Genomic DNA, 12,657 nt, shown 5'->3' with positions numbered 1-12,657 from the left:
AGCCAACGCCCAACCACGGGCTTCCCAAGACGTCACTTCAACGACTACTGAACTTCCAGCCAATCAGCAACTTCGGGAAACCCCCTTTTCAGCGACAACAAAGGGAACCCCGTTAAACAGGCAACGCAAGTAACCTCCAGACTCACATCTGTACTGGTGTTATCTAATATAATTTTAACCTCATTGAGGAACTCAGTGCGAGGGTTAATTAAGTGATTAAATGGTTGTTCATGTCTATGCAATTTCACGTATTGCTGTAAACTTGGGATTTCACATTTTCATTCTCTTAAACTCACTCTTTCCTAACGTTTCTATCTTCCTGCAACTTGTGTGAATATGTGAGTGCGTGTGCTTATGTGTTAGATTAGTTTATATGTCTTAGATTTATCTAATAAAGCCTTATTTATATTGAAAAGAGAAGTATCTTGTGTTTTGTGCTCACAAGTTAATGTCTTAAACTGCCGATCTTGTTACTGTGCTAATTAATAGTGTTTTCACTATACTTTGGATATTAATATCCAGCGCAGATTTGATGTTATACGGCTCGTTCAGTGAATCGCTGGCCGTTTCAGTGATCAGCCGTGAAACAGTGATTCTGCTTTAATGGCATGTTATTTATACATTTTTCACAAGTTATGCAGTTAACTTCAAATATACTGTATGAATTACGATCATTAGCAATATATGATGTGGTGCCCAGCGGTCAAAAATGCATCACGTAATGCTACATATAAAAGTATGTACAACATAACAGATAATGTGAAGTTATTTCCAATGCTTATAAAAATAATCATTACCTCAAAATTCCAGTGATCAAAAAATAACATCTTTAGGATCTTTTCTCTGATATGTATACCTGATATGTTATATGCTCTGTATTTGGTTATATCCATGTACTTCAATCACTTTAAGCACAGTCTTTGCTTCTGTACTTTGTTTGCATCCATCAAGATTTCAGTAATATCTCTGGTATTTTGCTCACATGCATCCAGATTTAGATGTGAGAGAGGGAGTAAGTAATACATTTATCTAGGCTTGATGGATGTTAAAACATTATGTGCATCCTGAAAAAAAAAAATTTAACCAAGCATCAGCTCACTTGCATGTTGAAAAAATATATATATATTTATACTCTCAAAGACAAATACTTAACCCACTGTCCTACTTCCAATCATTTTGTGTGTGTGTGCATGGACTAGGAGCCGTGTGCCAAGTGAGTGTGCAAGCCCTTTGAATTCAAGGGAAAAAGAATAAAGTTCAGCTACTGTCCACAGTCATTCAGTAGAAAAGAGGCCATAAGTTAATAAAAATATCTTCTGAAAGCAAATTTAAATTCTCTGACAAGACAGACACCTTTATACATCTGCAAACTTAATTTTGCTTAACCTCAGTGCCTTTAACACTAAGATCAATAAAGCAGGTTTTAGCTGATGAAATGGGTTTTCAACTTTAACATATGCCCTTTTTCAGTTTTTGGCTATTTAAATCAGCATTTTAAATTACAATGGCAAAAGTCAGTACAGCCTGGACTTTACAAACAAAACTAAACAAATTTTTCAGACCACCATCAATCTGTACACCAGGGATAGCAGCTTATTTCTTCCTCATGTCAGTTCCTAGTACGTTTGCATGGCTACAGCTAGGTGAATAATGAGGCACTGATCTCTCAAAGTCAAAGCAGGAAGCTAGTAGTGATCTCTGCATTCAGACTCTTTCTGCCACTATCAATCAGAAAAAGCATCCAAGCGTTGGCACATTCCATCGCTTGGCAGAAAGTACATGCTGGATAGGTGGGATTCAGTGCCCCCTGTCAATATTCACCAATGCAGAATTGTGTGCGTCACTCCAAGATGTCAGTTTCGAAGGGAACCAGGTGGTAGTAGGACAGGTTAGTGACGTAAGCTTCAGGATCATCATCACTTAGGTCTTGATCTACAGGATCCAAAGATTCTCTACCATCGTCATCATACCTGCAAATTGAATGATAATTCAACCATTTAAAAAAATAAATAAAATAAAAAAACCTTAAGAAACAATATAAATCCAAAACATAGTAAGCTGCCTGCTGGGATAGTATGTACATTACAGCATCATAGGAAGCATGGAAGGAAGAGTAAAGGGAGCATGTTTGCCTTTTCACTTGTAACAGGACTTCACAGTAATACATTCATCCTTCTGTGTGGAGGTACCATATATTGAAATACACAACAAATCCAATTTATATGCTAAGGAAGAGAGAAGGATTTTAAATTGACTAACCAACAATTTGCCTAATTAAAATGCTTTAAAATGTGATGATCTGTTTAAAAAAAAAAAAAAAAAAAAAAAAAAACACAGAAGAAAGAAACTCATAGGTTTGGAACAAGTGGAGGGTGAATGTTGTTTTTATGGGTTTTATCACATTTTTGGTGATAAATTATTGTTTAATTTTTGATAACATTTAAAAAATAAATAAATAAAATTCCGTTACCTGCACTAATATATGCATTTTACTGTATCTGTCGGCAAAAGTCTGCCAGAGCAAAAGTTAGAAAAAGTCTGGTAGACTTTGACAGCTCCAGGGCTTTTGTTATAACTACCTTTTTTCACCATAATCCTTTTTCACTGTTCTCTCTGGTCAGCTAGCAGCTTTTTTTTTTTTTTTTTTTTTAATTGCACTTCTACTGTACAGACAGCCAATTTTAATTTGATTTAAAAACCCTTTCACCAGTGCCCCTTTAAATTAAGCTTTTTTGTAAAATTGTAAAAAAATAAAGTAATAATACGTAGGCCTATACTTATGATATTGTGAATGAGGACCGAAATAAAAAAATCTTGATGACTTCACATGATGTATTATTGTTTGGGATGGACAGAGGAAGATAGTGTTTGGGATGGACGGAGGAACTCTGAAAATCATGCATTCATGTGGGAGGAATTTCATCAAACATCTAATAGGGAGGGTCTGGGGTTTCATTCCAGAACCTCCTTCTCACACCCAGGGAAGGAAGTACCACTTCCTGTGTGTGACAGACTATGCACTCAAGGAAAACATTACCACAAGCATGCTGTCAATGGCCTATGTAAAAATTAAATTGTATGAATGTAATCAGGGCTCTCTGACAAAGCTTTATCAAAATATTTCCTTTATTGTTATGTAGCCTACTCTGAAACTTGGACTGGGATGTCAGAGGTAATGTCAGACACTTACGAGTGCTGGGCTGAGTCAGTGGAAGAGGGTCTCCCTTTGTCCAGTGGAATGCTCTCATCAAACACAATGGTCTCTGTGTTTGCCAGGCAAAACCCATTAGACCTCATGATCTCTGCAGAAGTGTCAAGTGAATGATCAGAAGTCAGACAAAAATCATCTTCATATAGATTCTGTATTCATATTGATTTATTTGAGAGAGCGAGAGAGAATCTTCAGTTTCACTGGCTACACAACAACACTGCAAGCAAAATCTACACCCTGCCAAGATTTTTCAAAATGTTCAGTTTCATTGACCTGATACTGTGTTTGCATGTGGTGATGAACAGCCAAATGGCATAGAAAAAAAACTTTGAAAATATCTGTGTTTGTGTGGACAGGGCCTTGATGTTATACTGTGATTAAATGTTCCTTTATCATCAGTATTAGTATTACAATAGTTGCACTATTAATTGTATCACTTCAATTGTAAGGATATTACACTATAATATAATATTCATAAATATTATCAAGCATTTTAACAATAAAAGCCTATACCTGAAATCTTAACTGGACTTTGAAAGCACGGCTGAATTTTGTGGACACTGTCGTTCCTCAGGACCTGGTCAAGCTGCGAGCGTTCAAAGAATGTTAAGACAACCTCTGACCTGGAAAACTGAGAAAACAATTTTAGTAAGCTATTAAAAATAACACTTCCAGTAAACCATTCAGGAAGATGTTCAGGTAATTAAATTAAACTGTTAGCTGGCAAGAGGTAATAAAGTAAAATAAGGCATGTTTCTTGTTTGTTTTACTCAAATACACAAACCCTTTTCCTGATGGTGTCATCAGTTAGATCTCTCACCTTCCAAGGCATGTTAATGGCATTCTTCAACAGTCGCTCCACTTCATTTAGTTTTGTCTCAATGTCTTTTGCTTCTTTAATCTTGACAAGCCCTGTGTGAGAGCACAAACATATCAGCATTGTGCCTCTCACCTCAAAATTTTATGTGCAGTTCTAATGAGATGTGGCTCATTAAGATTAGTCTAGACAAGGGTGCAGCTAATTATCACTTTGAGGCAACACCTAAAACAATTTTGTCTGTCCCCATATACATGTAAAGGACCGTAGAAACAAATCTTACCTAGTTTAATAAAAGGTTGGCTTAAATGTGAGCAAGTCTGATAAGGGTCCTGGCCTTTGTATTAACAAAACTCAACCCATTATCTGTCCGTTCAAAGCAGTTTTTACAAAAATTAAGGCATTTCTTCTAAGTGACGTGGTTCATAAGAGTGGCATTCAAGAGAGGATGTGCCAAATTATATGGAAGTGTTTTAGTAAGGCCAGGCATTGTTTTATTATTTTAGGAGCAACAGCAAGTGATGCTAATATTTTCACACAGCTGCCTATGCTCTTTGCTATATATATATATATATATATATATATATATATATATATAATAATATATATTTTTGTATATTTTTATTTTTTCCCCCACACACTGTGACAACAATATTACAGTTTTAACTTTATGACTACTTTTACAAAAATAAAAAAATCTTTTGACCATATACTTCAGTGTCTTTGTTTTCTTTTAGATTTACTGAGGCAGAAGGGAACCATCAGGGACCTTTAGGCCTTCAGAGATGGCTTAAACTATTGTAAAAACAATATTTACAATTTAAAAAAAAAAAAAAATTAAATATTATTTTCAATAAAAAGTCATAATTTCTATTATTATTTAAGCAATTCATAATTTGACGATCACCATCAAGGTGTACAGTAAACAAGCTTTAAAAAAAAAAAAAAAAAAACAGAACTTTTATAAGCTGTCAACCGCCCAAAAAACGAGTGTTTAGGACACAAAATTAGAGTACAATGTGTCATATTACTCTGAGAACTGTGCCCCCTGGAGGGAAACGTAATCGGAGACAAGACCATTCATTATTTTTCACCATGTCAAAGGATTATTTCACCACCCTATGTGAGTCTCAGAGGATCCAAGGGGCTGTAGTATTTTATTTTGTCCAGCAGGTGTCTCGGGGTAACACTTTTTGTGTCTTCAGGTTAAGTGCTGTGACGCAGGTGTGGAAAATTGATTGTGATTAATCATGCTGCTTATAAGATGCTGGCTTCCTCACCCTCGAGGGGGATGAGATTGGGGCTTGGCCTCTGGTGGTCTTGCTGACTTTCCCACGCTCTCCAGTCCAAGGCTTGATGTTGTGTTTGGTATCTTTATTTTCATTTTTTTATCTTTTACTTTAATGTAGGTATGTCTGTAATCTGATTAAAATACATATTTGTGCAAATTTGATTAGTGGTTTTTGGACTGGAGAGAGAGATAGAATTGCCCAACAGTTGCACTAAATTGCTCAGATGTTGCAGTTTAGACTGCATAAGCTGTAAATAACCCTGTGTTAGGCTGAAGAGCGCTTAACGCTTTTTGTTATTTTAGTTTGTTGTTTTTGGTGTGTTGAATGTGGGTAGACTGGTTAGCAGTTGAGTGGCATGTGGGTGTGCTGAAGACTAGGGTTGAGCATAATTAGTTGTGTATATATTAGTTAGATGCGGGGTGGCTTTAAAAATCTTTCTGGCAGTTGAAGTGTGAGCTGTTGGCTTTGGTGAGTATTATTTGTTGTTCAAATGTTCTTTTAGTTACAAGGTTAGGTTAAAATGGATTTGTTACAGGATTTTTTTGTTGCTCCTACGATGGGTAAATTTAAAGGGTCTTTCAAAAGAGCAATTATTTAAAGTAGCTAAACATTTCGATTTTGAATTGGCTTTAACAAAAAGCACTAAGGTAAAACCTCTGCGAGGGGCTGTAGAGGAGAAATTAAGAGAGATGTTAATTTTGACTTCAGAGACACAGTCTGATGAAGAGGTGACACCTTAAGGTACTTCGACACCTCATGCGTTGTTAGAACCTTACAGGTTAACCGGTTAGGTTATCCAGTTAGAAATCCTTAAGATACAAAATAAAGAATGTGAATTGGACAGACAACTTGAATTACAGAAATTGAAAAGCCAAGAGTGAGAACAAGAATGGAATTTTGAAACATTTAGAATGCAACAAAAAATGGAAGAAGTGAAATTAGCTCAAGATGCAGAACGGTTAAAATTGATCGGACAAGGAAAGCTTTCTGGTGGTAATGTTGATTCCTTAAATGATCAGGAAATTATAGGGGCGAGTGGAAATTGAATAACCGGTTTAGTACAGATGATTAAACTCTTACCTAAATTCAATGATTGAGATCCAGATGTGTTTTTTTTTTCTCTATTTGAGAGTTTGGCTGAGGATAGAGGATGGAACGATGCTGAATGTACACTCTTACTACAAAGTGTTTTGGAAGGAAAAGCTCAGGAAGCCTTCATTTCACTTTCTTTTGAAAATCGAAAGAACTATAAGGTAGTAAAAGAGGTGGTAGTAAAAGCTTATGAACTTGTCCCTGAGGCTTTTCGGTGACGTTTTAGGGGATGGAAAAAAGATGAGCGTAAAACACGTTGAATTGGCAGGTCTCTTTAATCGTTGGCGTTCATCATTGTGTGTTAGTACTTTTGAAGAGCTTTCTAATCTAATAGTTTTGGAGCAGTTTAAAAACATTATCCCAGAGCGTGTCGCGATGTATGTAAATGAACATAAGGTGACAACGGCTGCTGAGGCTGCCATTCTTGCGGACGAATATGTACTAATCCATAAAAGCGCCAGTGAGTATTTTTATAAGCCAAATAACAGCGGAAATGCAGTGAGAATGGGTTAAAATAAATCAGCATGCTAGAAAAGTGGATCCAGATTCGAGTTGCAAGTATTGTTTGGAAAAGGGTCATTGGAAAAAAGAGTGCCCTATATTAAGAAATAAGTACAAGTCTGTGGTTCCAAAAGCCGTTGGTCTCGTGACTACTACCGGATTGATTTTAAAATCAGATGTAGGAGAAGTGAAGACTTGCAGAAGGAATAAGGGTCTTCTGCAAGCAGGATATGAACCGTTCATAACTATGGGGACTGTGTCTTTGAAAGATTTGATGAGGGTACCTGTTATGAGATTACGTGACATGGGATCATCTGAATCTTTCTTATTGGATTCGAAACTACCGTTTTCTTCAAAATCAGATACGGGAAAAAGCGTTCTAATTCAAGGTATTGGATTAGACATATTTTTGGCTCCTCTGCACCGAGTTCAGTTAGATTCTGAGGTTGTGAAAGGGGAGGTGGAAATTGCATTACGATCAGTTTTGCCTATCGAGGGGGTGGATTTGATTTTGGGAAATAATTTGGCTGGGAGTAAAATATGGGGTACGGAAGTGTTTCCCATTGTTAAAACCACTCCGGTCGGCTTGGTGGAATCAGACAAATGTGTACAAGAACTGGCTGAAGGGTTTTTTTTTTTTTTTTTTTTTTTTTGTTCCTGTGCCATAACACGAGCGATGACTAAGAACAAAGGTAAGGATGAGTATGAAGACCAGGAGGGAGTTCCTTGTGATCTTTCTAGGAATTCGTCTTGGTTGGTTCCGTCGATTTCTCGGCAGGATTTGATTGTAGAGCAAAAATATGATGTGCAGCTAAAACCATTGTTTGAATCTGTTAGAGCAGAATGATATGAAAAGTTTGGCTAGCGGATATTTTACACAGAACGGATTATTACTTCGTAAATGGACGCCATGTTATGATAAAATTCTGGGTGACCCGGTGGTTCAAATAGTGATACCAAAGGGACTGCGGGAGTTCATCTTAAAAACTGCTCACGGTGACATTGCTGGACATTTTGGAGTGAAGAAAACCTATCACAGCGTGATGTGTTATTTCTTTTGGCCTCGATTTAAAGCGAGACGTGGCTGCTTTTATAAAAACTTGCCATGTGTGTCAATTGGTCGGAAAACCGAACAAAGTGATATCTCCTGCTCGATTGTATCCTATACCTGTGGTGAAAAATCCCTTTGAGCCTAACGATTGATTGTGTGGGGCCATTACCTCCTTCTAAAACTGGTTCCATTTATATATTACTACAAAGTCTGTAGTGAAAGCTTTGACTCAATTTATTTTCATATTTGGAATTCCTCGTGTAATTCAGTCTGACAGGGGAACAAATTTCACGTCTCGTATGTTTGCCCAAATTCTAAAACAGTTGCGGGTAGATCATCAAAAAGCAGTGCTTACCATCCTGAGAGTCAGGGTGCCCTTGAGCGCTTTCATCAAACACTAAAACAGTTGTTGAGAACATACTGTACTGAATTGATGAAAGACTGGGAGGAGGGACTACCTTGGTTGATGCTTGCTGCTCGCGAGGTCATTCAAGAAAGTTTGGGTTTCAGCCCTAATGATCTAGTATTTGGACATAAGGTAAGGGGAACGCTCGCGCTTTTGCGTGATTTATTGGAAACTGAACCACCAATAAATCTTTCGGATTATGTAAATGGGTTCCGATATAGGTTGTATTGGGCTGGTACATTAGCCCGTGAAAATCTGGGTAAGGCACAATCTAAAATGAAAACCTGGTTTGATCATAAGGCAGAAAGCAGGGAATTCAATTCTGGAGATCAAGTTTTGGTGATGCGTCTGAGGACTGGTTCCTCTTTTGCTGCAAGATTTTCTGGACCTTATACTGTGCTTGAACAACTTTCAGAACAAAACTATATGATTTCCACTCCTGATAGAAAGAAGAAGGTTCAGTTGTGCCATGTAAATCTATTGAAGCCTTATTTGTTTCCTGCAATGGGACTAAACGTCGCTGTCGGGGGTGCTGAAATTAAATCTGTTGCGATTGCTGTGGGGGGCTGAGAAAATGGGGTTGAGAAGGATATTTGACGAATGTTTAATCAACCTAGACTTCTAAATTCTGAGCAATTAAATAAATTGGAGATTATGCTTGGGCATTTATCTCAGGACAGATGTGAGGAATTGATACGTCTCATAAAGGAGTTTCAAGTGCTTTTTTCTGATACTCCTTCGTGCACTGACATGATTCACCATGATATTGATGTTGGTGATTCCCCACCTATTCGGCAGCGATTTTATAGAGCGTCTCCCGAAAAACAAAAACTTTTGGAATCAGAGGTAAAGTATCTTTTGGAGAACGGACTTGCGGAACGGTCTAGTTCCAGCTGGGCTTATCCTTGTCTTTTAGTTGCGAAACCAGATGGAACATTTAGGTTTTGTACCGATTATAGAAGATTGAACGCTGTTACTAAATCAGAGTCTTTTTCCACTTCCACGAATTGAAGACTGCATTGATTCGGTGGGGTCCACTGAGTTCGTTACGAAGATTGATTTACTTCAGGGTTATTATCAGGTACCCCTGACTTCCCGTGCTCAGGAAGTCTGTGCTTTCAAGACGTCTTCCGGATTATATTCTTATAAGTGAATGAGTTTCGGTCTTCGAAACGCTCCAGCTACATTCCAGCGACAACATCTTTGCCAATTGCGCACTTTATTTACTCGTCTTGAGACAGCAAAGTTGACGGGTAAATTTAGCGAAATGTGAATTTGCACGTGCCACTGTGGTTTATTTGGGAAATATGGTAGGACAAGGTAAAGTGTGTCCTGTTCAGGCAAAAGTCCATGCCATTGATAATTTCCCAGTTCCTTCTACAAAGAAAGAGCTAATGAGATTTCTAGGAATGATTGGGTACTACCGGAAATTCTGTGAGAATTTCTCGATGGTGGTTGCTCCTTTAACGGATTTGTTAAAAGGCAAACAGAAATATGAATGGTCCTCAAATTGTCAAAATGCTTTTGATAATGCCAAACTTTTGCTGAGTTCTGCTCCCATATTAACAGCACCTTGTTGGGACCGAGTGGGCTGGGTGCTGGAGCTGCGTTATTGCAGAAAGATGACAACGGCATTGATCGACCAATTAGCTTCTTTTCTAAGAAGTTTAATTTGTGTCAGGAATTATTCAACCATTGAAAAGGAGTTGTTGGCATTAATTTGGGCTTTACAACATTTCAATGTGTATGTAGGGGGAGGTTCTGTATCCTTGGTGGTATTTACACCCCACAACCCTCTTACCTTCTTACAGTCCTTGCATAGTCCAAATCAACGACTTATTCATTGGGCTTTATTCTTGCAGTCATACAGCCTGGATATTCGTCATATTAAAGGGGTAGATAATATTATGGCGGATACCTTGTCACGAGCTCCATTGAACGAGTAACCTATTACAATTTTGTTGGTTCTTGTCTTTATTTCTTTCACCTCGTTTTGTTCTCAAAGCGCCTGAGGGCATTAAGAGGTGGAGCTGATAAGGGGTAGGTGGTGTAGGAGAGAGGGTAAGTGGAACCAAAAATTTTGTTTGATTTCTAAACCTGCTTAAATCTTATCCTGTGAATTGGATTGTTCTTTGTATGTGTTTTTTTTTTTTTTTTTTTTTTTATTGTTTACAGAGTACCTTTTTATAAGGGCCTCTGTCTTTGGGAAGGAGGTGTGACGATCCAAGGGGCTGTAGTATTTTATTTTGTCCAGCAGGTGTCTCAGGGTAACACTTTTTGAGTCTTCAGGTTAAGTGCTGTGACGCAGGTGTGGAAAATTGATTGTGATTAACCATGCTGCTTACCCTCGAGGGGAAGGAGATTGGGGCTTGGTGTCTGCTGGTCTCGCTGTTTGGTGGTCATGCTGATTTTCTCACGCTCTCCAGTCCAAGGCTTGATGTTGTGTTTGGTATCTTTATTTTTTTTATCTTTTACTTTAATGTAGGTATGTCTGTAATCTGATTAAAATACATATTTGTGCAAATTTGATTGTTGTATGGACTCTCCATTCATGTTGCTACTCCTTGAGCCAAGGGGTCGTAACACATGTTTACTGTACACCTTGTCACATAGCAGCTTATAGGCGTTGCTCTGTTTTTTGTTATAAGACAGAAATGACAAGGAGGCAGCTTCCCGCAATATAAAGTCAATGGAGAGCATTGTACCCCCCCACCCCACCCCTGTGTGGGCGTGGCCTAAATGTGATCTGTCTCTATAGTAAATCAATGGGGATTTTCATTTGACTTCAATTTAGCTATGTATTATTTTAGCGATATCAGTCACTCTCGCTGTGCTGTTTTCTTGTTGTATTTCTGAAAGGTGGTCACATACCAGACGAGAAGCACAGCCAGCGCTGTGCCACATCTAAGGCAACTCACGTATCTCACACCAGACGCATGTTCGGTGATTAAAAACAGAGCAACTGGAATGAAAAAGTGCAATCTCCTGCAGTCTATGAATGAAGGACTTTATTACAGTCACAGAAATAAAAACGTTTCTCTGAAAATTGCACAATACAAAATCTTCCAGCCTAGAACGAAGTCATTATATACATTAACAATAATTTGGGACAAATATAATGCAATTTAATGGAAAACTTTAATGGAAAACTGCACCCAGATATGCAGCTGGGATCTGCGGACAGTTGCCGGTGGTACTACCGGTGTGTGTACACTCATAGAAAAAAATGTGTTCAAATTTTAAAAACGTGACGCGACGCAGAGCTGTGCTTCTCATCTGGTTTGTGACCAGATTAAGGCTGGATTCTTGTTTCAAAGGTGGAATTGTCAAAAATGACTTTTAGAAGAAGACACCGCAAACTGGGCTGGTAGTTTATTTTCCCCCCGATAAGTGTAGGGAGAGAGGGCCTAGGTTTAAAAGTCATGGTTCGCTACTGCTTTAAGGTTAATTCATATAAATTTAAGCATATTTTCTAATAAACTGAGTTATAATCTGGATTGCAATTGTCACAAACTGGAAAACAGATAACGGAATGACTGAGGGTATTTCTATTCCCGTGATTGAGGAAGAGGAGTTGCCGGATTTGATGCTGATAAGTTCGTGAAATCAATTGACAGCACAAGTTGGAGGGCAAATTGTAAATTATTGGAACAATTTAGAGTATTTCAAAGAAAGTCAGACTGAAAACAATGACGAATCTGTGTTGTTTTTGGTCAGCGTGTCCAATTTTTCAGACCAAACCCACAGCTGTAATTATGATGTCAGTGATGGTAACAACAACGCCCATAATCTCAAGTCACAAACAAAATTTTACACAACACCCTCTTCTTATTCAGACTGTGAAAGAGTCCACAAAAGTCCACACTGATGTAATGACTATTCATTACTAATGTCTTATGCTGATGACATCACCCCTCAGGGCAGTATATTTTTAGGTCATTAAATCAGCTTTGGATCATTTTGACTCAAGCAGCCACAGCTGAGTTATACTGTGTCTTTCAAAACTCATGTTTATCATTATCATACAGTTAAAATAAAATATTTTACATAAAACAAATCAGAGGATTTGGATTGCTGACAGATGAAATAAGAGACTATGTGAAATAATTCCTCCAATTTACAGTATGCATATCACAGATACAAAGATCTTTAAATCTTTAAAATAAAAATAAAAAATCTGGAAAAAAAAGGCACTGGCCTTTAAATGTTACTGTGGATAGAAAACTGAACTCAGCTGATGTTATACAAAGAATTGTAGAAGTTTGATAACACTTCGGCAGCATGAGT

General features: G+C 37.7%; 1 pseudogene; it reads right to left on the bottom strand.

Moving 5' to 3' along the window:
• Window positions 1-603: 603 nt before the first annotated feature.
• The window catches only part of LOC109094241, a 29,764-nt pseudogene continuing 17,710 nt past the window's right edge, over window positions 604-12,657 (bottom strand).

This window comes from Cyprinus carpio, chromosome A24 (assembly GCF_018340385.1).
Source record: "Cyprinus carpio isolate SPL01 chromosome A24, ASM1834038v1, whole genome shotgun sequence".
NCBI classification, from domain to species: Eukaryota; Metazoa; Chordata; class Actinopteri; order Cypriniformes; family Cyprinidae; genus Cyprinus; species Cyprinus carpio.
This window is presented reverse-complemented; position numbering and strand designations above follow the sequence as displayed.